The sequence below is a fragment of the Thermobia domestica genome, chromosome 18, assembly GCF_964235325.1.
Source record: "Thermobia domestica chromosome 18, izTheDome1.hap1.1, whole genome shotgun sequence".
Taxonomy (NCBI): Eukaryota; Metazoa; Arthropoda; class Insecta; order Zygentoma; family Lepismatidae; genus Thermobia; species Thermobia domestica.
In genome coordinates this window covers 77,689,728-77,715,700 of record NC_137471.1, presented here as the reverse complement: position 1 = coordinate 77,715,700, position 25,973 = coordinate 77,689,728, and the positions used below count along the sequence as shown (strand labels likewise).

At 35.1% G+C, this 25,973-nt stretch overlaps 1 long non-coding RNA gene across 1 annotated transcript in view; it reads left to right on the top strand.

The window, feature by feature from the left end:
* The window catches only part of LOC145675178 (uncharacterized), a 60,170-nt gene that overhangs the window by 973 nt on the left and 33,224 nt on the right, over window positions 1-25,973 (top strand). The window lies entirely within an intron of this gene.

The window sequence follows — 25,973 nt, the reverse complement described above, 5'->3', positions numbered from 1 at the left end:
CATGACAAATTGACTTAATCTTGGTAAACTAGATAATATTAGGAACAAGAACTTAAAAGAGACTGAAAGGAATGGTAAGGTAGGTTAAGAGTCTTCATTCCGGCGAAATTAAAATACCGCTAATTTTAAGTAATTATGTGATATCTTCAAATAGATAAAAGATAATTGAAATATGGAACAAGAGCGCCCTAGACAATATTATTTTGCATGAGGTACCGTTACCACAAGTAGCCTAGTAGCTTTCCGTTTTCAGCCGTTTAAAAACGCGAAAATAAATGCCGATTTTCAAAATGGCTCGAAATCGAAAGCAGATAAGTGAGTCGTGATAACGGTTTCTCATGCAAAATAATATTGTCTAGGGCGCTCTTGTTCCACATTTCGATTATCTTTTATCTATTTGAAGATATCACATAATTACTGTAAAATTAGCGGTGTTTTAATTTCGCCGGGATGAAGACTTAAGAGTTTAGAACATCTAAACTATCAATAGACGTCTTGTCTGCTATTTTACAATACTAATTCGCAACAACCGAAGTAGTGTGGAGTGAGTACATTCAGTCGCGGATCTAGAAGGTAAAATCTGGACGAGGGACGGCAGAACCCAGACTGATAGGTATAGCATAAGTTTACTATAAACTTTCAAAAATATGTAAATAATACCTTAAATTATTTTTGTCACTCAAAAAACTGGGATCCCTGTAAGATCGCCTACTCGGTACATTCTATTATATTTAAATATGATTCAATAGAGCTCCTTCATGGTTAAGCGGGGAGACCCGCGTTCGATTCCCGATTTTAGCTCATATCGCTTTAATTTCACATTAATCAGTAGGTCCACGTCTCATATAGCCTCACTGATGAACGCAGGGGGCGTCATTTAGGGGGGCAGGGAGGGGCATTTGCCCCCCCTGAGTTTGAGATGAATATAGATTTTATCAATAGAATAGTAGTAAATCAGTGAAAAACGCGAAATTTTACTTATATCAAGGGGTCTTGCCCCCCCCCAAGCAAAATCTGAAATGACGCTCCTGGATGAACGGGGCGTTAAACTAAAAAAAAAAAATTCTAAATCAAAAATTAAATAGGATTTGAACTTGTACGTACCAAGGTCTTCACTATGTTTTCTGCATTTAAAAAAGTAGCAGTGTACATCGCGTGAAGGAGTTTGGTTGATCACAGTGTACAACGTAAAAAATGAAGTTAGAACTTTTGAATTTCCTCTCACCCTCCATTTTCCATTTAAAACCTTTACTAGCATGAACCAATATTTGAAAATAGAAAATATGTAAATCTTTAGGTTTGTCCAATAGAGCACTATATTCTACGGACGTATTTTGCATCCTGAGGATTATACTAACCGGTTAATCTCAACAGCACTGCGTGTAGTCTATCATATAAGGATGATTACCATAAAATTTCTTCCATAGGAACTGATTTTTGATTGTCCATATCTTGAAATCAACTGGACGATCACCTCTATCGACTAAACCAAGTCCTAACTTTTGACTCTTTATATCTTGACCAAAATTGATGATGATCTCCAAGTACTTCTTGAGATTTTGTGTCTCTCGGGCAAACAGACAGCGTAAATATATAAAGGATTTTTTGAGGGGGTAAATCAAACTCCATTAAACAATAACTTAACACGTTGACTGCTACAGCAAAATTAGGTAAAATGAATCGTCACGTAAAGTGATTAGTTTGTTAAAAAAAAAAAAAAATCAGAAACCGGAAACCAAGGAACATCGCTGATGCACATGGCAATCAACGTGTTAAAGATAATGAAAAACATCAAAAATTTTAAAAACCAATCTTCGATAGTACATACAAAACGCTACAGGGTGGCCCAAAAGTGATATACAGGACAGTGATATACAGGGTGATATACAAAATGAAATGAAATCTTTGAGTTTTACTTCCCACGGTTATGCCGGTTAGGCTAAAGGAGACGGTGATGATGAGTAATGAATGAAATGGTGGAATGAAGAAAGTGGGAGGAAACGGGAGAACCCCGAGAAAATCCACGCACACGGTGTTTGTCCACCACAAGGTTCCCTTGGCGGGGGCAGGGATCGAACCCTGGACCCCAAGCACCAGAGGTGAACGTTCTACCACTGAGCCACCGCGGCCCTAGGGTGATATACAGTACCGTACTGATCAACTCATTGCATTTTATATCATTTCTTAATGTTATTGCGTAGTTTCTTTATTATTTGTTGTTAAGGCCTTTTATTTATACCTTAATCCCGGAACAGTCGAAGCAAATAAACCCACAAGCTATATTATTAAACTTGATCAATGCAGGGGTGTATAGCTACTTTTGGGCCACCCTGTATAAGTGTGTGATATATTATGATGTATAGACTTTTGGTTTCAAGAGTGATGGGCTGGTTATGGGTCATCAAATTTGGGGTCAAATTTTTGAAGCAAAAGAAACAAACCAACCGAATTCATCCTGTACGGATCAAACTTGGAATAGTAGTGGACTTTGAGCTCCTATTGAAGCTTGTGAAATATGATGGTATGTAACCTTTGGATCCCAAGTTATGGGCTATCAAATTTGGAGTTTCACATTTTCAAAGTAAGTAAGAAAACAAATAATCAACCTAATTTAGCAGATCTGGATTAAGATTAAGATCTGGATTAATTATAAAAGATCTTAATCTGCTATAAAAGTACGTATGTCACAGATTATGATGTATGGGCAGTGATGTCGGCAAAAAGTAAGCAGAGAAAATGTGGTTGACAGCTATTTTTTTGTATACTAAAAAGGATAGTTATAAATTACTTGGTCTACATTACAATACAACATGTCTGGTGATGGGGTAGTCGAGGGACAGTAAGTCCTTGTTACACGCTCGGTCTTCTATAGGTAGAGGTCTGCGCGGATGCGGATATCCGCGGAATATATATATATATATATATATTTCTTTTCTGTGCGGATAGCAGATAAATTGCGAATATGGTTTCCTACAACTGCACGGTTTATATTGCATTTTATTTAGTGTAGTTGCTATTTGATCACGAGGAATATAATATATTGTTTCTTTGATTCAGAAAACTACAAGAGATAGCCATTTAAAATGTATTTAAAAATATTTTCGAAATTATGACAATTATAGAATATGTAAGTTGTACATATTTGCTACCTCACTATCTGCGGATATGAGTGCGGATAGATATATTGCGGATTTGGGCGCGGATGCGGATAGGTATGCTTCGGTTCGGATGCGGTACGGATGTGGATGCGATATTTTATATCCGCGCAGATCTCTATCAATAGGTCTTTTGTTCCCGAGTTATGGCCATCAAATTTGGAGTTTGGACTGGAGTGTTCTGGAATGTGATTCAGAGTATTTCTTTCCAACCACTTCAAGACTTGCATTCGGAACTAGATAAAGAAATAGTCAGGTGCAAGCTTCTCCGCCCCGATGCTCAAGAACCACAGTATAAGTTCAATGCACCCAGTTTGTTAAAATATATATATACAGGGTGTTTCAGATAAAACGTCCAGTGCTTATAAATCCGAAACGGCTGAGTATAAAAAGATAAAACAAAAACTGAGATAGGAAAATGTCATAGGGCGCATCACATGGTGTTGTTGTGGTGACTCCCAGAGCCCTCCTTCAAGGAGGCCCAGGGGACAACTTCAAATTTTCAAATAGGAACACGTATTGAATCATACCTCATTTAATAGTACTTGAAAAACGAAACAACTTTTGTAGGAAACCATTTTCGATTTGGGCCACCGTTTTTAAATGGCCGCAAAAAGTGGGTCCTATATCAGATAAAACGTCCAGTGCTTATAAATCCGAAACGGCTGAGAATAAAAAGATGAAACAAAAACTGAGATAGGAAAATGTCATAGGGCACATCACATGGTGTTGTTGTGGAGACCCCCAGGGCCCTCCTTAAGGGGGCCCAGGGGCCAACTTCAAATTTTCAAATGGGAACACGTATTGAATCATACTTCATTCCATAGTACTTGAAAAACGAAACAACTTTTGTAGGAAACCATTTTCGATTTGAGCCACCGTTTTCAAAATGGCCGCAAAAAGTGGGTTCTGTATAAGATAAAACGTCCAGTGCTTATAGGCCTAAATCAGAAACGGCTGATAATAGAGAGATGAAACAAAAACTTAGATAGAAACGATGATAAAGCATATCGAGTGGTGTTGTTGTGGTGACCCTCAGGAAACTCAGTGAAGGGGGCCTAGGTGCCAACTTCAAACTGATACAGGACTTTTTGCGGCCATTTTGAAAACGGTGGCCCAAATCGAAAATAGTTTCCTACAAAAGTTATTTCGTATTTCAAGGACTATTGAATGAGGTATGATTCAATACGTGTTCCCATTTGAAAATTTGAAGTTGGCCCCTGGGGCCCCTTGAAGGAGGGCCCTGGGGGTCACCACGACAACACCATGTGATGCGCCCTATGACATTTTTTTCTATCTCAGTTTTTGTTTTATCTTTTTATTCTCAGCCATTTCGGATTTATAAGCACTGGACGTTTTATCTGAAACACCCGGCGGGGTTGTACCAGCCGCATCTCACTCGGGTGTATTGAAATTGCGCAAACTTTCACTTCCTTATCGATTGACACAGATAAAACCTTAATGAGCAGGCAACAAAATTGGAAATTGCGCAAAAAATGTTGTGCAACGTTGCTATGATTACCATAAGCATTTCGACTATAGATACATCTCATTGACTTGATCCCTAGTGTTCCGTTGCAAGCGCTGCTATCGGCTGAAGGAATTCCACTCGCTTTCTCTCGCTTAGCAACAGCTGAACCTTATTGGCTCAACACGTGGGTGTGTTAGGGTGTGAGCTTTAGTTCGCATTTTTTTTTTTGCCACGGCTCAAGACATTTTGGCAGCACAATAATAAAAACAGCAAAACGCAAGTTCTTTTAGGAAAAAGACACAAAGTAATGGATGACAAGACATTTTCAGTTATCGCTATTGTATGTGTGTACGGGTGTCGTTAGGGGAACATGTCGCAGTCAATAATAATTTTCTGTATCATGTCCAACTGTAAGATTGCCTGTAAGATTAAAACTGTAAGAAAATAATTATTGGACACTTGTAAGGAAAACAAACTCATATAAAATAAACAAAAAAATATAAATATTTCTAGAAGTTTCCCTTTAATTTTGTAGACGGGAGTTCGACCAATCAGAGATAAGGATTTGTTTACATTTTCCAGTTTTGGCCAATCATCAACAAGCATCTGTTTACATATTTCAGGTGCGTCCACCATCTATCTTAGTAACTGTCCTTTCACGTTTCTATAAATGATGTTTATGTTGCATTTGCATCAAAAGGAGCGAGTTCGTCATGAGGAAACATACTGAGTTTAGGAATTCATAGATAAACCATGAGAAACCACGTATGACATTTTTAAAAGCTGTAGAATTTAAATTCCAAGGATTCAAGCTGTAAACGTGAAATGTTCTGTAAATATATGTTTTCCTTTGTAAATATTATATACAGGGTGTTTCAAAACAACACCGACAACATTTGGGAGATGATTCCTGACAAAATATAAGACAAGTAGGTATAGACCAACTTGAGTGCACAAATTCTTCTTTTCGAAGTTACAGGCTGCCGAAAACATGAAAAAAAAAACTTTAAAGGTCCATAGCTTCAAAACTATGGGACGTACTGAATCGGGCCAAGACTTCACTTAGGAACTAATATGTGCACTGTCCAAAAATACATGTTTCAGTATCCTAAGGTACTCACGAAACATTTTTTATTGAGGGAGTTTTGCTATGGGCATATAATTTGAAATAGCCACCAACTATCTCTATAAAAAATGTTGCGGAAGTATTGCAAGGTTCTGAAACTTGGATATTTGGATAGGGCACATATTAGTTTCTAAGTGAAGTCCTGAATCAACTACGGTAGGTACCATAGTTTTAGAGCTATGGACCTTTAAAGTTCATTTTTTTCATGTTTTCGGCAGCCTAGAACTCCGAAAGGAAACATTTGTGCACCCAGATTCGTCTATACTTTTTGTCTTATCTTGGCGTCAGGAACCACCTCCCGAACGTTGTCGGTGTTGTTTTGAAACTTCCTGTACAGAATGCAATACAAGTAGGTATATCTCACAAAGGAATGTAGGTGCAAAATTTCACACAATTTCTTGGATACTGTTTTTGGCAACGTCGTGGTGCAAATTTGCGCAATAAGAGATAAATTACAGATATTATCAACGACCTAATCTTTAGAAAAAATTGCGCAATGTCGTTGCACCGTCTCACTCGCTAGATTTTCTCTTACCACTTATCTCATGCGGCAATTCAGTAAAATCATTTGTAAATAACTTCTTGTAGATCGAATATCACTTCTCACGCAAATTGACTTATTATTATTAATTCGATCATTTAACATAAAATGGTGTATTTCTCACCACCGTTTGTGTCTTTCTCAGATTGGCTTGCGGGCCACAGATTGGGAAAGGCTGCTCTAAGGCCTTCAATTCTTTTACCACTCGAGAGTATGTCTTTCCCAACGGCAAAAGAGTACATATTATAACGCTTTAACTCCACACAACTGATCTGTCCAACACACGTTTGGTAGAAGTGCCTGGAATGGGTATTTCCGATTCGCTACCACCCCCCAATAGCTGGAAACAATGCAAAGTTTCCAATATACACAGCTTTTTTGTCACAGAAGATAATTTGTCGTGTTGAGGGTATATAAATCATATAGAAACTGTTGAAATGCATTTTCGTTCTGTGAGGAGGTTTATGTAAATCAGTGTGTGGTTGGTTTTGTTGGAGGTAGTTACAAGCAAAGCGGGGACCTAAAAGTTGATACCTTGGTTCTGGGTATGCAGGATGGTTACATCAAGCATTGCTGCTTCATATGTTTGTGGGATATACGTGCTACCTACAAGCACTATAAAATAAAGGATTGGCCAGAGAGACAGGAATAGCTTCCAGGGGAAGATAACGTCAAGCATGTCCGTTTAGTTGATCCAGAGAACGAACTCGGCCTCGTGAAAATATTTGTTAAAGCCATGGATAAGGACGGGTCTGGCTCCTTCTATTTGAGGGAACTGTTTCCAAAGTGTCGGAGGCCAAGTTGAAGGAGGGCGTTTTCATAGGCCCACAGATCAGAAGGGTTCTGCACGATGATATTTTCCTGCAGATTAACTCCTGCTGAATGTGCTGCATGGCTATCTTTCACACGTGTGGTGGAAAGTTTCCTAGGGAACGAGAAAACTGGTAACTACAAGCAACTCATAGCTGACTTGGTACGAAACTATGACCTGTTAGGATGCAAGATGTCGCTGAACTTACTCTTCATTCACTCACACCTAGACCACCTCCTTCACAGCTTAGGGGCAGTAAGCGATGAACAAGGGGAACTTTTCCACTAACAGATTTTACAAATGGAGCAAAGGTACCAAGGGAAGCGAGATCCTGCTATGATGGGGGATTATTGTTGGTTTATCCTGAGAGAAACCAAACAAGAGTACAAGAGACGGTCCATGTTTACCAAAAGTAAAAGTTCCAAGTACATGTCACAGTAAAAGTTGGTACACATACCATCAAGATATCTGTGCTTGGTGTGTTCTTCAGTGGGCTCCATGTATACATATTCTCAGGATGGCAACCGAATGGTAGATTTGCTTATACTAATGTTGCATTTTTGTGTGTTTTCTGGTGCTTCATGAACTTTTTTATTTCCATAGCATTTTGAACGCATTGTGTTTACAGACAACAACGGCAATGCAAATTATGTTTAATAGCGATGTGTATTTCTAGAGCCTCCTTTTCTTTTCGTGTGTGTGTTCTTTCACAGTCTTGTATTCTTTGCTATTTCCATTATTTTCTCAACTGTACTACGGCCGCCATCACTCTGTACAAACCTGGATATTCTATCGAAATATACGGATAGGTGCTGATTGCCACGGGTGCTGACTGCCACAGCCAATTATTGGTGCTGACTGCCACGACTGTCGCTGATTGCAAATATCAAGGTGCTGACTGCCACGATGGCGTGCTGACTGCCACGAGCCTGGGAGAAACTGTATTTGGAAAGAGAGGAATTAATCCCTCATACTAAATTTATGATTATTAATTAATTTAGTAGGGATTAGTTTAGTAATCATCACAGCAAATCTATGTGGCATCCTATAAGTTACAAAGTTGCTCACTAAGTGGAACGACATACACTTGGATGTTTATAAATGATTGTCTTTTCTGTTATATGTATAATTTGCACATTTCATTGTTTATATTAATTATTTTATTGTATTATTTAATGGATATGATGGTCTGAAGCCAGCTGACAAGGGAAGTTTGGGAGAAGCACTCGCCTGCAGAAAAATAAGCATGTCATTTGAAGGACTAATTCATGCTGATTACAATAGGTAATAAAACTCCTGTACGTTGAGAACTGTTCGAGATATTCAGCTTGGAAATTTATATGAGAAAATGAGTGGATGCACGTTTCAATGCGTTAAGTATTCTCACCCGTGGCAAAGCCTGTTGGTTTGAACTTGCTATTGCTTGATCATTGGAGTCCATTCACAGACAAATTGTCCATTACAAGTTGCATAACGGAGGGCAAAGACCTAATGGTTGAGAAGATATCAAAGAATTGCACACGATTTGTGCAACCATTTGATGTGTTTTGATTCCGATCAATCAAAGATTATGGCAGGAGATTTGTACATAGTATGAAACTTCTTCATCTGGACGTTATAATGTACCAACGAAACAATCAAATAAAGTTCGTGTCCATACGAATCACTTCCGATCACCGCGATACATTGGATTGTTTCAGTTTGCGTTCTGCAAGGCAGGTTACGAACAAATTATAGGCCTATAACTTTTGAATCACTTGTCGAATTTGCTTTTTGCTTTGGTTCTGCGAACTGTTCTCTTGACGGATGCAACGCAATTGCACATATAAAATGTCCATGGTGCAAGGGAGTATTTTGCCTGCGTCATTTCTTCATAAAACAGAAGAACAACAGTGATCAATTTTCATCTCTAACCTATGATTATTGTGAACAATGTAATGACTAATTGTATCTAACAAACCCGTTAGTTATTGCGAAACACTTTTTTTCTGTTACTTCCGATAGCTTTCAATTCGTATGTCAATATTCGTTACTAATTATGTGTACTTAACGCGTATAAATGCGTATATCCTCATTTTCTCATAAAAAATTCCAAGTTGAATATCTCGAACCGTTCTCAACCGTACAGGAATTTTATTACCTTGTTATGATCAGCATGAATTGGGACTTCAAATGGCATGCTTAGTTTCTCTGCAGGCGAGTGCTTTCTCCTGAACTTCCCTTGTGAGGTACAGCCAGCAGTGCTTTTTTGATGGAACTTTCAAAAGCTGCTCGAAACAATTTGCACAGCTGTACACAGTTCATGCTGGCATAGGGAGTTCAAGTGAGAATACATAAATCGTACCAATTTTGTACGCACCGCTCCCTGACAAAACTGAAAGTACACTCATGTCCAAAATTATTGTCGCATATCTATAACTGTCTTCTTGTAAGAATATAACTTGATAATTTTGCAGAGTACTTTTAATACTTATATTATGTGTGTAATCAGGAAATTTATATTTGTGATACATTTCATAGGAAAAGAATTATAAATACGAAAATCATAATGAGTAAAATAAAATGTAACTAAATGGACAAGAAAATTTTATTTTCGTTTTATTGTTCTTATTTACTGTTCTTTTGACATGAAATTTACCACATACTTTTCTTTGTCGATTATACACATACTAACATTATAAGAAATACCGGGCGAATTCGTTATCAAATTATATTACTAGAACAACATATTTATAATCATGTGACAATAATTTTGGACATAAGTGTATATACAGAGACCTGTTTACCTTTGTTAGGTGTTGGTCTGAACAACACGATCCTAAGGATCATCTAGTTTCTTTCATGCTTCTTGGCATCCGGTAATGTTACGTCTAGCAACTTTCTCTCAGGCTCGTGGCAGTCAGCACGCCATCGTGGCAGTCAGCACCTTGATATTGGCAATCAGCGCCAGTCGTGGCAATCAGCACCAATAATTGGCTGTGGCAGTCAGCACCCCACCAAATATACACGGTGACAGTTGCCTCATATTCATTTTTATTTAATTTTAAATAAATTATTTTAATTCAATTATACATATGATTAAAACGACTTTAGTGAATCATTTTAAATTTTGTGTGTTAAAAAGCAAAGTTAACTGAAATAGCATTCTTTATTTTCTTTCCCTATTCAAATGTAAGATGCTTTTTTTTTTTTTTATTCTGTACCCCTGTCGTTGCGGCAAGGACATTTAAACTACCCTTCTTTTGTCCCTATAACAATACTCGCTGAACGTCTGAAGCCACACAAGACCACACATACATAGGACCCTTCGTGAACCCAAACAGAAGAGCTTTTAACATCTCTCTGTGAAAGAGGAGAAAAATATTAAAGTCTGGTCAAACTGAATAGAATCGTAGTACAAATTAATCTCTATGAATTTGTGAAACACACACCTCCGTCAGGATGTCTCCACGTAGAACCTAGATAAAATTTTCGCACAGGTTTGGAAGTTGGTCCAAGAGCACGAACCAGACTCAAAGTCTCCAAATGAACTTCCATAAAAATTTTAAATACAACTTGCGAAATTTAAAGAAATCATTTATTTGGAGAGACGACGCTAGAGCACCGTAAATGGGCGGATACGAATAAAATAAAATTGAGGACACCAAAATTATTTGACGAATGAGAGAAAAAGGAGGAAATCAAAAACGCAGTTAGAGGCGTGTCCTAAAAGATCGGCGAGTTGAGAATTCAAAATTCCAAGTCAGTAGCAGTTAGTCGGAGACCGGGAACAAGTGCGATACAAATGCGGTCATATACAAAATTTCCACAAACTACCTAGGTACACTCAAGTATATACAACACACATCAACTACAACGATGAGTAGCTAATCTAGAAAACAGCCCAGTGCCGAATTTTGATAGCACTAAAGTATAGACATTTAAACGTAAATTTTCTTAATCCGGAACGCTAAACTTCGAGAAACTTTGAAGGATTCACATACATTTTGCGTGGGTGAGGCATTTTCACGCATAAACATATATTTGCAAACACTCCAGACAACGGACATGTTTAACGGAGATTAGTAGTCAGAAAAACAAACCAAAAAAGTTGATTGCATCCTTCCGGAAAGCACTTAGACTATTCTTAATCATATACTAGCTAGTATTTATAATGAACACGTCTTAAAAACACTTCAAGACAAAATAAAATTAATCCGAACATTACACCCGAACTTGAAGCAGTAATTGTGGTGCAGTGTAAGTGTAATATTTGAAAAATGCTGGTGTAAAGAATTGCATTGTTGAAGTGATGGACCGACGAAAACTCTGTTTCGGTGGAGATGGACAGACCAAAGCGCGTCGTCCCTGGCAGTTTAGGAGGAAGGCACAGGAGAAGTCCGAGGAGAGAACTCAGGACCCAGGACATTCGTTGCGCAGGCACGAAACACGGAAACGTAAGGACCTCTGTGTATGTGTGGTCAGCGCAGTGGGAACAACGAAAGGTACGACCCACCTATATTATTTTATTGCGGCGTTGAAAGGCCGATTCTCAGCATTAAATAAAGATGCAAGACGTTCTCTACTGAAATTAAAGCCGGAAATAGTTGATATTTCAAAACATGATTTCATCGCATTGAGAATAGGTGCTTTAATTCGAACTTTAGCTAGCAAGTATTAGAATTGTTACCTTAAAATAGGCTTACAGTGAACTATAGAGACACTTTCGTAATTTTATTTCTATATATACTATGTGATATTGGTGACCACATAATTCTCATTAAAGACCGATTAATTCCCATAATTTTTCCTCTTGTCAATTATGATTCATAATTGTGGATAAAGAAAGAGAAACTAAATGTAAACAAAATGACATGTAGATTTTTAATAGCTCGAATTGCAAATTTTTGATAAAAGAAGGCAATGTAAGTATTTAATTTAGAACATTTAAACTTGTATGAAGTGAAATTGCGTCATCTACGTTATTGACAAGCACTGTTTGAAGGTAAGATAATTAGAAACAAAGCTGGATATATTTTCTAGAAGTGAGATTAGTGTATTGTTTAAAAATTGTATAAAGTCACTATGTAAAGTTATTCACCTAAGAGTTGGTAGCTTAATTAATTTGTTGCAATATGCTAATAGGAATTTAATGAACGATCTGCTGTCATGTCTCAATAAAAATATTTTACACAGGGAGCTCAAAGGTTAATTAGTGATTAGAAAAACGTAAATAATCTTACGATCAGTCATTTTTGTTAGAGATACGGAATCCGTCAATAAAACGGAACAAATATTATATTGTTGTCACGAGGAATATGTTTTGGCTAATAGCCATGAAGTAGGCTAAGCAAAGCCGCATATAATGTATCATTCTGATCCTCTAAACAATAGAGCGATCGGAAGTCTATGCGCATAGGTCATACTAATGACGACACCCTACGGCTAGATGCATATGCTACTGTTGCAACATAAGAAAAACCATGAAAACTAGACACAATTGTCTGAGAATCTCTTAAAAGACGTCTTTGCATTTAACATGAATATTTGAGTGTTAATTTATTCTGTGTATGTATGCATGCCTATATTTATGATTTATCTATGTATATCTTGATATTTTTCTATATTCGCCAATATGTGTGTGTGTGTGTATGTTATGCATGGTTAAATAACAAGATTGCTCGCATTGATATTATGTATGTATGATGTATTCTTGTTATTTTATGTTAATATCAAATTTCATATCTGGTGTAGTTATCTCCTAATCTCAGTTATTATCAGAAACGATTACAAGCCAGACATGGGCTTACTAGTTTCTTTAAGTCATTCTTTTTTTCTTTCAAATTTCTCACTAAATCTTAAATCAAAGTCATGACTTATTTCGACTTATTTCACCTTATACACGGATTCTAGATTATCCCACTTACTTTTTTTTTTTTTTTTTTTACGTAACCTAAATCGTAGGCATTTAAATTCAGATCCTGTCAAACTATATAGATCTTAAATTCATAATCTTGGGAATATCATTAGTCATAAAGTATCAGCTGATCAACGTTAATCGTATGTTTATTATCCAATGTCACGTAAATAAGTATTTCAAATGTAAGGTTGTAAATTGACCAGTTTTGTATTGTGCATTATTATAAGAACTCATTATGTAAGGATAAGCAATCATAAATTTCATGTAGGACTGGTTATGGATATCGGTTTCATTAGTTTGTTTATGTGTGTCAGGTTACTTATGATAATTCATTCAAGTTAGAAGTCAAGAAAGAAAAACAGAAATGTAATTTTCTTAACTCAAATTGATTTTGACGTTAAAGCCTTATGCCTTATTCTTCATATTTGTTATCATAAAATTCCAGATTCCGTGTTAGTTTTTTGTCATACTTGATTTTTTTTATTTAAACATTTTTTTTGCTTGTTTTTACTTATTAAAACTTTTATTATATTGTTAACCTAAATTCCTAAACTTTTTCTTTCATAAACAAATTTTATCCCTAACCTCTGGAATAACATTTTTTAAGGGTCTGTTAAGCTAAACTAATAAGGCAATGTAGGCAATTTTCTAATTCTATCTACCATAGACTGAATTGAACTGATTTTCATGACTTTCAATCAAAATTTTAAATTCAAGATGTTTGTTTATTATTATTATTATTATTATTATTATTATTATTATTATTATTATTATTATTATTATCCAATTTTCATGGAAAGTGAAAATCAGGCGAATTCGTCCCTACAAATCAGAAATTAGAGCAAAATTCTTTTTCAGCATTGCAGCATATGAATACACGGATACAGATGCAAATAGAATAAATTTTCGTTTGCTCTCGGTTTAGGGAATCTTACTTCCCTAAAGTCCTGGGATATCGCGGGAAGATAGGATTTCCATAACCGTGAAATCAGTCTTCATCGAGTCATAAACCATCTTAATTCGAAGAACGGAGACGTTAACGGTGGGGTACATGATAAATTGTGGCACCCGGAACACGAACCCAACACCCCACTATTTTTTCTTAAGTTCTACGAAATTTGGCGCTTCGAACAACCACCCATACAGCTCTTTATACTTTTAAATTTTCACAAATATGGCGATCAAACAAACCAATTTCTGTTTTTAATTTTTTTTCATAACACTATGTTAGAATGTGTGTCATTTTACTTTTGAACACCTTGTAGCAACAAAATGTGACGTGATGGAACATTTTTGACTACATTGGTGGACTCAGGAGGTCGAAATTAGCTAAGATCACCCATCAGTCTAACTTCTGTTGAACAAAAGTTAAAATTTCTTAGATAGCGTAATTGTTGTTTAGACGGCGGGCAAAGATCGGTTGAGATCGGTTGATCAATCATACAATAAAAGAATGTTTGTTCGTGATTGATTATGTAATATGCTGTACTTTGTTTCGGAGTAGCGTGTGGTGAAATTTTACTTTGGGTAAGCAATGGTATAAAATACGTTTCGTTAAGGGCATCACATCGGCATTTTTTTTTCCACTTGAAACTAAGGGAAGAAAACTTTATTAATGTACTATTTGTTGCATACAACAATGAATATATAGAGTATGTTTAGTACAAGGGGTCCAGAAGCACGTAAAAAACACAAAATTTACAGGAGAAATGAGTGATGCAAGTACTTAGACGTAACATACCGTAACCAAATCTAACCTAACCTAACATAAACTAACGTAAGCTCACCTGAACTAACCTAAACTAACGTAATATTAGTAGAAATAAGCGAAATTCTATCATTTTTTGGAAAATTATGCGGGACTCCTATACTAATATAACATAAACTAAACTAACCTAACGTAACCTAAACTAGCCTAACCTAACTTAAACTAACCAACCCTACCCTAAACTAACTGAATGTGAACAGAAATTACCAAAATTGTAACATTTTTTAGAGAAAAGAGCTGGACCTCTTCTGCTAAACATAGGCCGAATATATTAACCTTTCGAGCGATTATTCTTTATTTTTTTTTTTTAGCAATGTGACCTCCCTCACGAGTCGCCCCTGAATGGTACGAAACTTGCTACTCTCTTTTCTCTAAATTCTATAAACATTTCATGACCTCAACTAATCTAGCTTCCATAACGTGTCTTAGGAATTCGATGTTACATTGCCGAAAGAGTTACACAAGTCATAATAATATATTTGTTGCTTTGGTCAGTTTTGTGTTCATTAACATATGTTGAATAATTACAAAGCTATAATGACTATGTTAGCAGCTGTACGTAATTTCCTCTGTTTGAAGAATATGTACTTCGATTACGACCTCCTAGAAACCTGTTCTGGCTTGTCCAGAAAACAAACAACATCAATTAAACGTTTCATAATGTATATCTGTTTATGAATATGCTCATTGTGTTGCTCAGGGGCGTACGCAAAGAGTGGGTTCTACGGATCCAGATTCCACCGGAAATTGCAACTTTTCTGCAAGTCTAAGGATTATATTTTTTTTTTTCAAATTTTAATATAATGTATCATCATATTGAGTTTGACCTCCCCCCCCCCAAAAAAAAAAGCTTTTGACTCCTGCTGAAATAAATTCCTGCTAACTTGTCTACTGTAGTAGTGTTGCTGATCGTTTATTTTCTTCCGTTGAGAATGTATGTAGTCAATCTTGAATATTCCAGGATTTTTTAAAAAATAATTAGCTACTGCTTGCAGGTGATATTGAGAAAGATTGTTCTTTTTTTTTTTTTAAGATTCGTGTACATTATTAATATAATATAATGTAACATTCATTCTTCCATGTATTCTTATCACTCGAAAAAAAAAAAAGTAGACAATGTCAGCAATTAGTCGCGTACGCAGAATTTCATCAAAGGTAACCTCATGCTCTTTCAGAACAAGCGTGATTTTGGTACAAAAATCTTAATATGGTAAATGATTATTATTTCATAATATCTTGCTAAAGAGGGGTTTAAACCTCGCACCTCCACTTCCAGCAATATAGGTTGTTTGTACCAGTGGCGGCTAATATTAGTGTTGCAGCGTTGCGCAACGACCAAAGTACTTCAGGAAAAAAGATTATTATCAATAGTAGTAAAGAACAGAAAAAATACTTTTTAATACTCGCATATGTACACTTTAAATAACATATATATACTTCTGTAACTGTCCGTTCCGTTAATTCGTTTTAAAAAGCGAAAAATAATCCGTCACAGAGTCTCTAATTTATATTGTGTTGCAGCGAGCATACAACGACCAGATTCCTTCAGCGCGGCAATTGGAGCTTATGTTAAGTCTCCTTTCCCCTATCTCGGAAGTTAAAGGGACTGGTCGTTGCAGTGCTTCTGCAACGCAGCACGGTTTCCAGTGAACGAGAAGATTTTTCGCGCTAAATAAGATTTCTGAATTTTATTTCACTAGCAATATTAACAAATGGAATTTGTTTTTATGCATTCATATTTTTAAATTATGGGACCATACTGAAGCAAATCAATATAATGACAATTTTAAAAAATGATTGCAGTATTACAAAATAAGAAAGAAAATATCTAGTAGAAGAGAAAACAAATGAAAGTAGACCCGCATTTACAAGTTAATTCTGAGCTTATATTGATAATGAAGGCTTCTTCTACAGTAATTTGTGAATCAAATATTAATAAGTCAGTATGTAGAATCGCTCCCTCCCCCCTCCTCTGTGGATAGTATTTTAGTATAAATATATTTCTTTTATAAAATAAGTATATTTTATACTCTTGATAATTTCCACATAAAACTGTATGAAGGGAAATGCCACATTGAATTTGGGACTAGTTAGCAATGCTCAGGGGCGTAGCCACGAGGGGGGTCCACCGGGTCCTGATCTCCCAAAAATTTCCAAACTTGACTAACATTTGTAGACTTTCTTAACGAACTATACTTGTTTAACAGAGAAACGATTGATGTAGGCTAAATATTTTATTTTACGCCTCATCATGTACTCTTCTTATAAAAATAAACGTTTTATCATTTTTTCTAAAAATATAGGTGACAGTAAGTAAGAATTACTTATCGTCTTTTCGGGTGCAGTATAAGACAGGTTCTATATTATGTAGACGTATTGGACCTCCCTCAAATACTGTGGACCCCTCCCAGTTAACATTTCTGGGTATAGAACTGGCAGTGCTGATTGTTTTGATGTTTTTTGTTTTTGGGCTTCTGTTACATGCTGATCCTTCATCTGGCGGGTTTCGAGGTTTCCTCTCCAGAACATATCACATTGGTAAGCGTTGTTTCTCCTCATGTGGAAGCATATTGTATTCATCGTGCATTGCGTAATAACCAAGACGGATGATTTGGAATGTAGTTTTTTCTTTTACGCACATGTGTGTGTGTGTTGATGTATGAATATGTGGCATTCGGAATTCATATACCAGTACCTATTTTGTATCAGCTGTTTTCGTTTTTAATTATTAGGTTTAATTTTATTGTGTGTGCTTTAATTCTGTAAATCACCTACAAATTCTGAACAATGAATTGTATACCATGACTTCTGTAAATAACTTACAAAAAACATTGACCAGCTTTCAACTGAGGAAAAATTTGCAATTAAGGCTTAGACAAAACAAGCAAAGGGCAATTCAGGAGAGTGTTCGAAAAAAAAAAAAAAAAACTAGTTTGAATTTACAGGATATCTTATGGCAGTAATATTGTTTGCACCAGATACATTTCCTCAATTTATTTTAAATTTTCCTGGATAAACTGTGAATAAAGTGTGTTCAATGTACATTTTTTTATAACACTAATCTCTGCTACGAACTCTCTTCAGTCAACGCTGAAGAGGAATTCGGATCACTGTCAGGGACTGAGTTTGCTAGAATGAATCGTTCGCAATAATCTAGAAAAAATATTTAGTGAATCTACAAAGCTTCTGAAATTAATATGTAACTGTACCTATGGCGTCAGCAAAATAAGAAAAGTTTTTTTCCACATGAGGAAGAATTGACACTTTCAAGGAATTGAATGTCCCAAGAAAGGTTATCGCCATTGGTTATGCTTTCCATCGATAAAGACCTGACAATAAGAATACCAGAGTTCAACCAGCATGTATAGACAGATTTGCTCCAATTAAAGAGAGGATAATGAACTTACTAATTAATTAAGGTGATTAATCGGATAAAATGTTCTGCATTTTTTATTTTTAAAAAAGAGAATTTTATTTAATTTAACATGTCACATAGCATTTGCATCTAAAGTTATGCTGATTAGTCAATGAGTCCACTTTATATCTTCTGTCTCTTATCGTTCGTACGGCAACACCCGAAACCACAATCCACCGATCGCCACTGGTTTGTACTAGTGCTGTCGAAATCGGTTTTTGAAAAAACCGAAAACCGGTTTTTGAAAAAAGTGAAATTTCATAAAACCGAAATGTCGGTTTTGAAAACCGATTTTGCGGTTTCGGTTTTGAAAACCGCATTTGCGGTTTCGGTTTTGAAAACCGTTTTTGCGGTTTCGGTTTTAAAAACCGCATTTGCGGTTTCGGTTTTAAAAACCGCATTTGCGGTTTCGGTTTTAAAAACCGTTTTTGCGGTTTCGGTTTTGAAAACCGCATTTGTGGTTTCGGTTTTGAAAACCGCATTTGTGGTTTCGGTTTTGAAAACCGCATTTGTGGTTTCGGTTTTGAAAACCGTTTTTGCGGTTTCGGTTTTGAAAACCGCACTTGCGGTTTTCGGTTTTCAGAAAACCGGTTTTCTCAAAAAACGAAAACTGCAAAAGTCACAAAAATTCGACAGCACTAATGTCCAGTAATGACGAGAAATCAGCAAAGAATCTTTCCCATCTTCGACTCACAGTTGCCAGATGGAGGAAAAAAATGCTCAAAATTTGCAGAGGGGAAAGAAGATATTTTTTCTTAAAATGTCTTAATGTGTAGGGAAATTCTTGTTTAGTATACTTTTACAATTGGCAGAATAAAAAAAATAAGTTGCAGTTTCTCACAAAGAGGCACGGCTATCGTTATTGGGAAGTAAAATGATATACAGTAGAATAAAATATGATCGGCGTTCCCTTCACGTATGAACTATTGCAGGTGTCTGGGACTTGCGATAAGAAACCAGTCAACACATGCAAAACCACAACATTCTCATTTATCGGAGTGGCAACAAATCAACAATAAAATTGTGTATTGCGATCTATTTTTTTTCTTTTCTTTTTTTTTAAGAAATGGAGGTGGCGTTTTTTTGTTAACATAAGAAAGAGTGGCAGTACTATTTAAAAACAAGGTGAAAGAGTAATGATAATATAAAAGATCTCAGTCTAAGTGGATGAGATTTCAAGTTGGATTTCATGAGTTGCAGGTGTAGTGATCTTAAATAGGGATATACCTTATTTTCTATTTAGCTTAGTGTTGTCATATTACCCGATTTTTGCGGGTACCACCCGATTTTCAGGTTCTATATTCGTCCCTCGCTTAAACGTATCTTAATCACGAAAAACCACTCGCATTTTGGGATTGAAGAAAAATCTAAGACGACTTAATGGATAAAGTCTTGGCATATTCAGTAGGGGTAGGACCAACAAGTAGTTCAACCCTTTAGGTCCAAATTGAGACTTCTGGCATTGAGTTAATGCTATTTATTGCGTGATTAGAGGGGTGTCTGCTATTTATGAGTGTTTTTTATGTTATTTATTGCGTTGAAAATATGTGTTTATTGACAATTTATGGCTGTGAAAGTTGAAATTCGTAGAAAATACAATTTGACTGAAGGTTATCTTGAAAAAATAAAACTTTATTGATGTGTTTTGGTACGTTCTTTCATCATTTATTATTGAATTTTTAATAGAACACCTGAATTCTCAGAAATGAAGCTTGAAGGTTTTTTTGAGAGTTGATGCAAGGCCAAGTAACGCTTTATTATTGCCCATATACGAATTCTTTGAAGAATTCTTTGAAGATTTAACCATCTTTGTTGGAGGATATACTTATGATTTGTGTTGGTATTTATGAGGTGATATCGTCCTTCAGCCGAAAGGACCCGTGAAAAAATTAGGATTCACCGTTAGATACAACCATCAGATTTAATTAGACAGTGTGACCTTCACATAGATACCAGAGTCCCCCTCAAAAAGATTTTTGGAACACAATTGTGCAATTTAGTTAGTGTTAAAAAAGAAACTGTTAGGGATTATTGTCTACTTTTTTAGAGAGCTTTGTGAAGATTGCATTCTAGATGTCCTTCAAGAAATTTTTTACTCCCTTACAGAAAAAAAGAGAAAATAAAACCCAAAGTTGACATTGAACTTTGAAAAAGCTTTATGTATTGTTCCCCTTTTACGTAACAGTTAGGTTGTTACATGAATTTGTTTTCCTCGAGTTTTTGTAAAGATTGTATTGAAACGAAACATTCTTTCTTTTAATGGTTAAGACCGCTGGAAAAGAAAGACGCGCCGGATTCTATGTTGGAACGCAAAGGTAGAAGGGGCGAAGGGGTGAACTGAGTTGCCCAAACTTGTTTTGGTGGGAAGATGGGTTTATAAAATTGTTATTCTGAATAAATGAATATTAACTCCTATAATTAAAAATGTATATGCAACATGTAATGTTCGTGATGTATGATGAAATCATTTTTTGTTTGTAAATATTGTGCCGTATGGTTATATCACCTAGGTTATCTTATATCAGTTTACTCTTCATATCATATACTTCATATCATAACAATCATATCATAACAATCCCCTTATGATAAATAAAATGTTGGAATGAAGAAAGTGAGAGGAAAACTTACGAGCAAGATGTTTGCTCACTACAAATTTACTTGATTGGAAATCGAACCAAGATATCTCAAGCAGTGGAGATGTGGTTTGTAGCAGCAATGCACTAAATACTTAGAAATTGTTTAAATAATTGTGCGACCTAGGATTTCCCAACTAACAGAGAACAAGACTTTTTTCACTGTGGTACTAGCCCTTAGAAAGTGAGAGGAATCTTTACTAAGATAATATTGATTGACGCTTGTTTATGTTGAGTTTAGTAAAATGGTTTTGACGAGAAAATAAACCAAGAACCTCATATACTAGAGACTTCTTTACCACTGAGACTATATGAATATATTAAGTTTATTGTCAGAGAATTATTCTGTTAGACTAATTTATATGAATCCGTTTTTGTTGTAATATTCCCTTTATGAAAAATAAAATAGTGGAATGAGGAAGTGGGAAAAAACGGGTAACTTTAAGAAGACTTATGAACTTGATGGTGATTAGTACAATTTATATAATACATTTTTTCTGTTATAAGAATACTAAAAAATGATATGGCCAGGCTTGACATGAGAAAATCCACCAGCAGAGGTAGATGTTCTACCATTGACCCACCTTGCAGCAATATTAAATGGGTTCTGCACGAGACGATTGGTACAGAATTTTTATAACTAGATTTGATTTGTGTTGATTTTAGATTAGCGTGTTTTAGCAGTGTGGATATATGAGACATGGACTTATTGATTAACGTGGAATCCGAGCCTAACACACCAAAGGCAACTGTTGGGAATTGTGTTGAGTTGATTTTATATTAGTGTGTCTTTTAGCAGTGCAGCTATATGAGACGTGAACCTACAGTTTTATCGTAGAATTCGAACTATACACCTCCACCGGGAATTGAGTTGATTTTTAGATTAATGTGTCTTTTAACAACGAGGCTATATGAGACGTGAACCTACAGTTTTATCGTAGAATTTGAACTATACACCTCCGCTGGGAATTGAGTTGATTTTGAGTTTAACTTTCCGTTTAGCAGCGAGGCTATATGAGACGTGAACCTACAGTTTTATCGTAGAATCCGAACTATATACCTCCGTCGGGAATTGAGTTGATTTATTTTGATTTAGATTAGTATGTATTTTAGGAGTACAGCTATATGAGACGTAAACCTACAGGTTTTAACGTAGAATCCGAGCCACATGACCTTACCCCGGGAATTGAACCCGGTTTCCTACGCCAAAGGCTCCAGCCGGGAACTGAATTGGAAACGTTACATACACTATTGAAAATGAACTTAGGACCACATGTATTAAAGGCAAGCATGATGTAAGGAAAAATAAGTGTTGAATGCATGGACATGTATGTCATGTGTACAGTAAATGCAATACAATGTTTGTTATGAAATTGATTAAAAATACATACTTGATGAGGTTCTTAGAACATAATTAATTGCCATACTTTAATGAACTTTAGTTACACATATACTAATTATATAATGAGAAAAAAAAATACTCACAGAATCTATAAAACCCGATGGTAGACTATTGGGCGTCTTATTGCAGTTTGAAGGACAGGATTTCTTACCCTCGGAGTAAGAGGGAAGGTAGAATTGCTTCTTTTTTCTTTTTCTTTTTTAAATGTTGTTTCTGTTTTGCAAACCATAACGTTATTGCTATGAGGGGTTATCGTCCATATAGAATTCCAGAGAGAGAGAGAGAGAGAGAGAGAGAAAAGTGGTTTACAATCTTTTTAGAGGATCCTTTTTTATTATTATTGTTGTATGGAATTGTGAAAATTGGCGTGGGTTTCTTCTGATCAATATAAAAACTGAATTTTGAAGATTTCTGTCATTTTAAGTTAGTCGGATAGATTGTGACGGTGTTCTTGCTTCGAAGTTGTTTTTTATCGGCGCTACTTCATCTGTTTTTATATTTGAAAAGGTAAGTGGACTTCTGTTTTCTTAAATATATTCAGATAAAAATTCATTTTCATTAATTGATTACAAGATATGAAACATTTTTAATATTATTATTATTGGAAAATTATCTTAGAGTAATTTTTGTTGATTGTATGAATTCATTTGGAAATCATTAACTTCTTTTTGTTTCATATCACATTTATTTTACCAAATACATCCAAGCTAGCTTATAGTATCCTGAAAACATGGCATTTTGAGAAAGAATTGGATTTTTGTTCCTAATTTCTTAGACTTAGTTCATTGAAATGAAAAAATTTCTTCATTTTTCGGAAAGGAATAATTTTATAATAAATATTCATTTGATTTTTTCTTTCTTAACACTGATTATTTTTGTAATAGAAAAATTCAAATATATTAATTCATTTTTTCTTTCTTTTTAGATTATACCACTTCCAAAGTACGGACTACGTTTCAGAAAGAATTACCAGGTAAGAAAAATAATATATTTCTTATTATTATATAATATGTAATGTTGAAGACATACGACTGTTTATTTTTCATGGATGACTACAGAATGAAATCAATATTATTAGTTGGATATTAACCGTGTTTAGAATACATATTGCTTTTAAAGTTTAATTGAAAACAAACATTTATCATTATCATAGGTATTTTGCCTTTATTGGTAGGCCATAGCTGAGAAGCTTCTATGCACCACCGCTAACCTTTTTTGTTTTTTGCGTGCGATCTTTTAGTTTTAATATTAACCCTTTCCCTCTTTTTCCGGTTATTATACCCTCTAGGACATCACTCATGATAGATTCTTTTCTTAGGCAATGTCACAACCAATTTCTCTTCCTAATAATGTCTAAAAAATGTTCTTTTCTCACCCAACACTTCTAACATCCTGTTATTTCTTTTTCTGCTTTACCCAACTAATTCTTACCATTTTCTCCACATCTACATTTTGAAGGTTTCCACTTGATTTTTTTTTCCTGAGTTATCGAATTAATAGCCTTTTCACAACTAGACTATATGAGACGGGGACCTCAAGTGAAATCTAACTTTTTCTCGTGAACCACGTTAGGATTTTTTATGTTAACAACAAGTACAATAACTAAGTACGGTTTTTGCACAATAACTAGGGTATATGAGACAGGTCCTAGTGATTAACATCGAATCTGAACTACATGGTTTTGCCGAGAATTGAACACTCTCCCTCGGTAAAGGGTTGCCCGATAACTAAGAAGTTACGAGGAAATTTTATGAAATTTTATGGAATGTTTTACAGAAGATTAAGATCGAGTTTTGAATTATAGGTCGGAATTACATCTATTTTAACACGTTTGTACAATATTGTTCTTCAGTGATCGTACTATTTGTGGAAAGATTCAAAGTGATATTTGTTTGTGTGTATGATGGACCAAGATTCGAGCATTTATTTGTTCTGAATGAAAGAAATCTTTATATTATTTTGTGAAAAATGGTAGATGATAGATCCTGTATGTGATTACTAGGTTGTTTGAACAAAATATATCATAATATTTAGTGAATTTATCAGAAAGAGTAATGAATTATTCATGGTAGATTAATCGATTTTTCTTTTTATATACGGTCTTCCTGTTGGTGTTTTTTTCCATATATTGACAGAATAATTTAATTAGATTGTTGAATAGAGTTAAACGGTATTCGACAGTTATGGTATATACTGATGATGTAAATTTAATAGGGGATGATAGGAGAACAGTAGAAAGAAATGCAGAGATCTTATGAAATGCTTGCAGGGACATGGCTTTAGAAATAAATGCAGAGAAAAGTAAATACACAGAAGTGCGTTGGGACCGTAATACTGCATTTTATGGACGCGATAAAATATTAAATAATACTTTTGATAAAGTGGATAGTTTCAATATTTAAGATCAGTATTAACAGAGGAAAATCATATTCACGGAGAAATTAAATGGGGACTAAAACCAGGGAATTCGTGTTACTATTCGGTTCAAAATCTCTTGTTGTCGCGAATTCTGTCAAGGAGTTTGAAGCTTAAAATATATAAAACGTTAATCATGCCTGTTGTTCTGTATGGTCGCAAAACATGCACACTTACTCTGAGGAAGGAACATAGAGTAAAAGTATTTGAGAACAAGATCCTGAGATGAATATTCGGACCCAAGAGGAAGGGGAATGGTGGAAACTTCATAATGTAATTTATTAGATTGTTTATTAAACATGATTAGGGTCGTCAAGTCTAGGAGGGGGCAGGTTATGTAATATAGTCGTAATAAAAGAGGAAAACGGTCATTAGGAAGACCTAGGCGCAAATGGGAGGATGGATCTCGCAGAGATAGGTATACAAAGTAGAAACTGGATGCAATTATGTAAGGATAGAAGTCAGTGGAGAGTTTTTGTGAACGTGGCCTCCGGGTTTCATAAGCCATAGAGTTAGTTACTTGAATAAATAGATACTTATTAACTTAAGAATATTATTTCACACTTTTCTAAAATAGAACTGATTGCTAAACATATTTGGATTGCTTGTTGTTTTATAATATGATATCGTATTCTTAATTTGATTGACTGATTTACATAATTTTCATAAGTAATTATTTCCCAAACATTTTAGTAATGTTATTGGAAAAATGAAATCTTTAGTTTCGTACAATTATATTAGATTAAATTATAATGAAAGTAGAAAGCATTCTCCACGAGAAAATGTAGAAGCATGATGTTTGTGGAAAATCTAAAGTGACAACATAAATCAAGTATCCCTTGCTTCAGAAACGAATGCTTTACCATTGATTTTTCGCGTCACCCTTATTCATATTATTATTCTTATTGAATTAGGAATATAGTTTGAAATATAATCAGTGATTAAATCCGTTTACAGAAGACAAGATTTCCTAAACTTTTATCATCTAAGAATATGTTATAACGTTACGTCTCATGACATGTACACAATTCAATGAAAGAGTATCTTGACATATGTTGCCTTGCCTTGCCTTTCGATTAAATGATTTAACAGTATATATCGTAGAAAAGTGTATATATCAATACATGTAGGTATAGAAAAGAATTCCGAAATTAGAATATAGAGTTGGACATCTAAACTTATTGTCCCCTTGAGGGATGACATCTCTCGGAGAGAGAATAATCCGTGAAAGAAAATGTTTGTTTAATCCCTACATGTTAGGCTACCCAATATGTTTTACTGTACTGTTGTATAATCCCTACATGTTAGGCAACCCAATATGTTTTACTGTAGTGTTG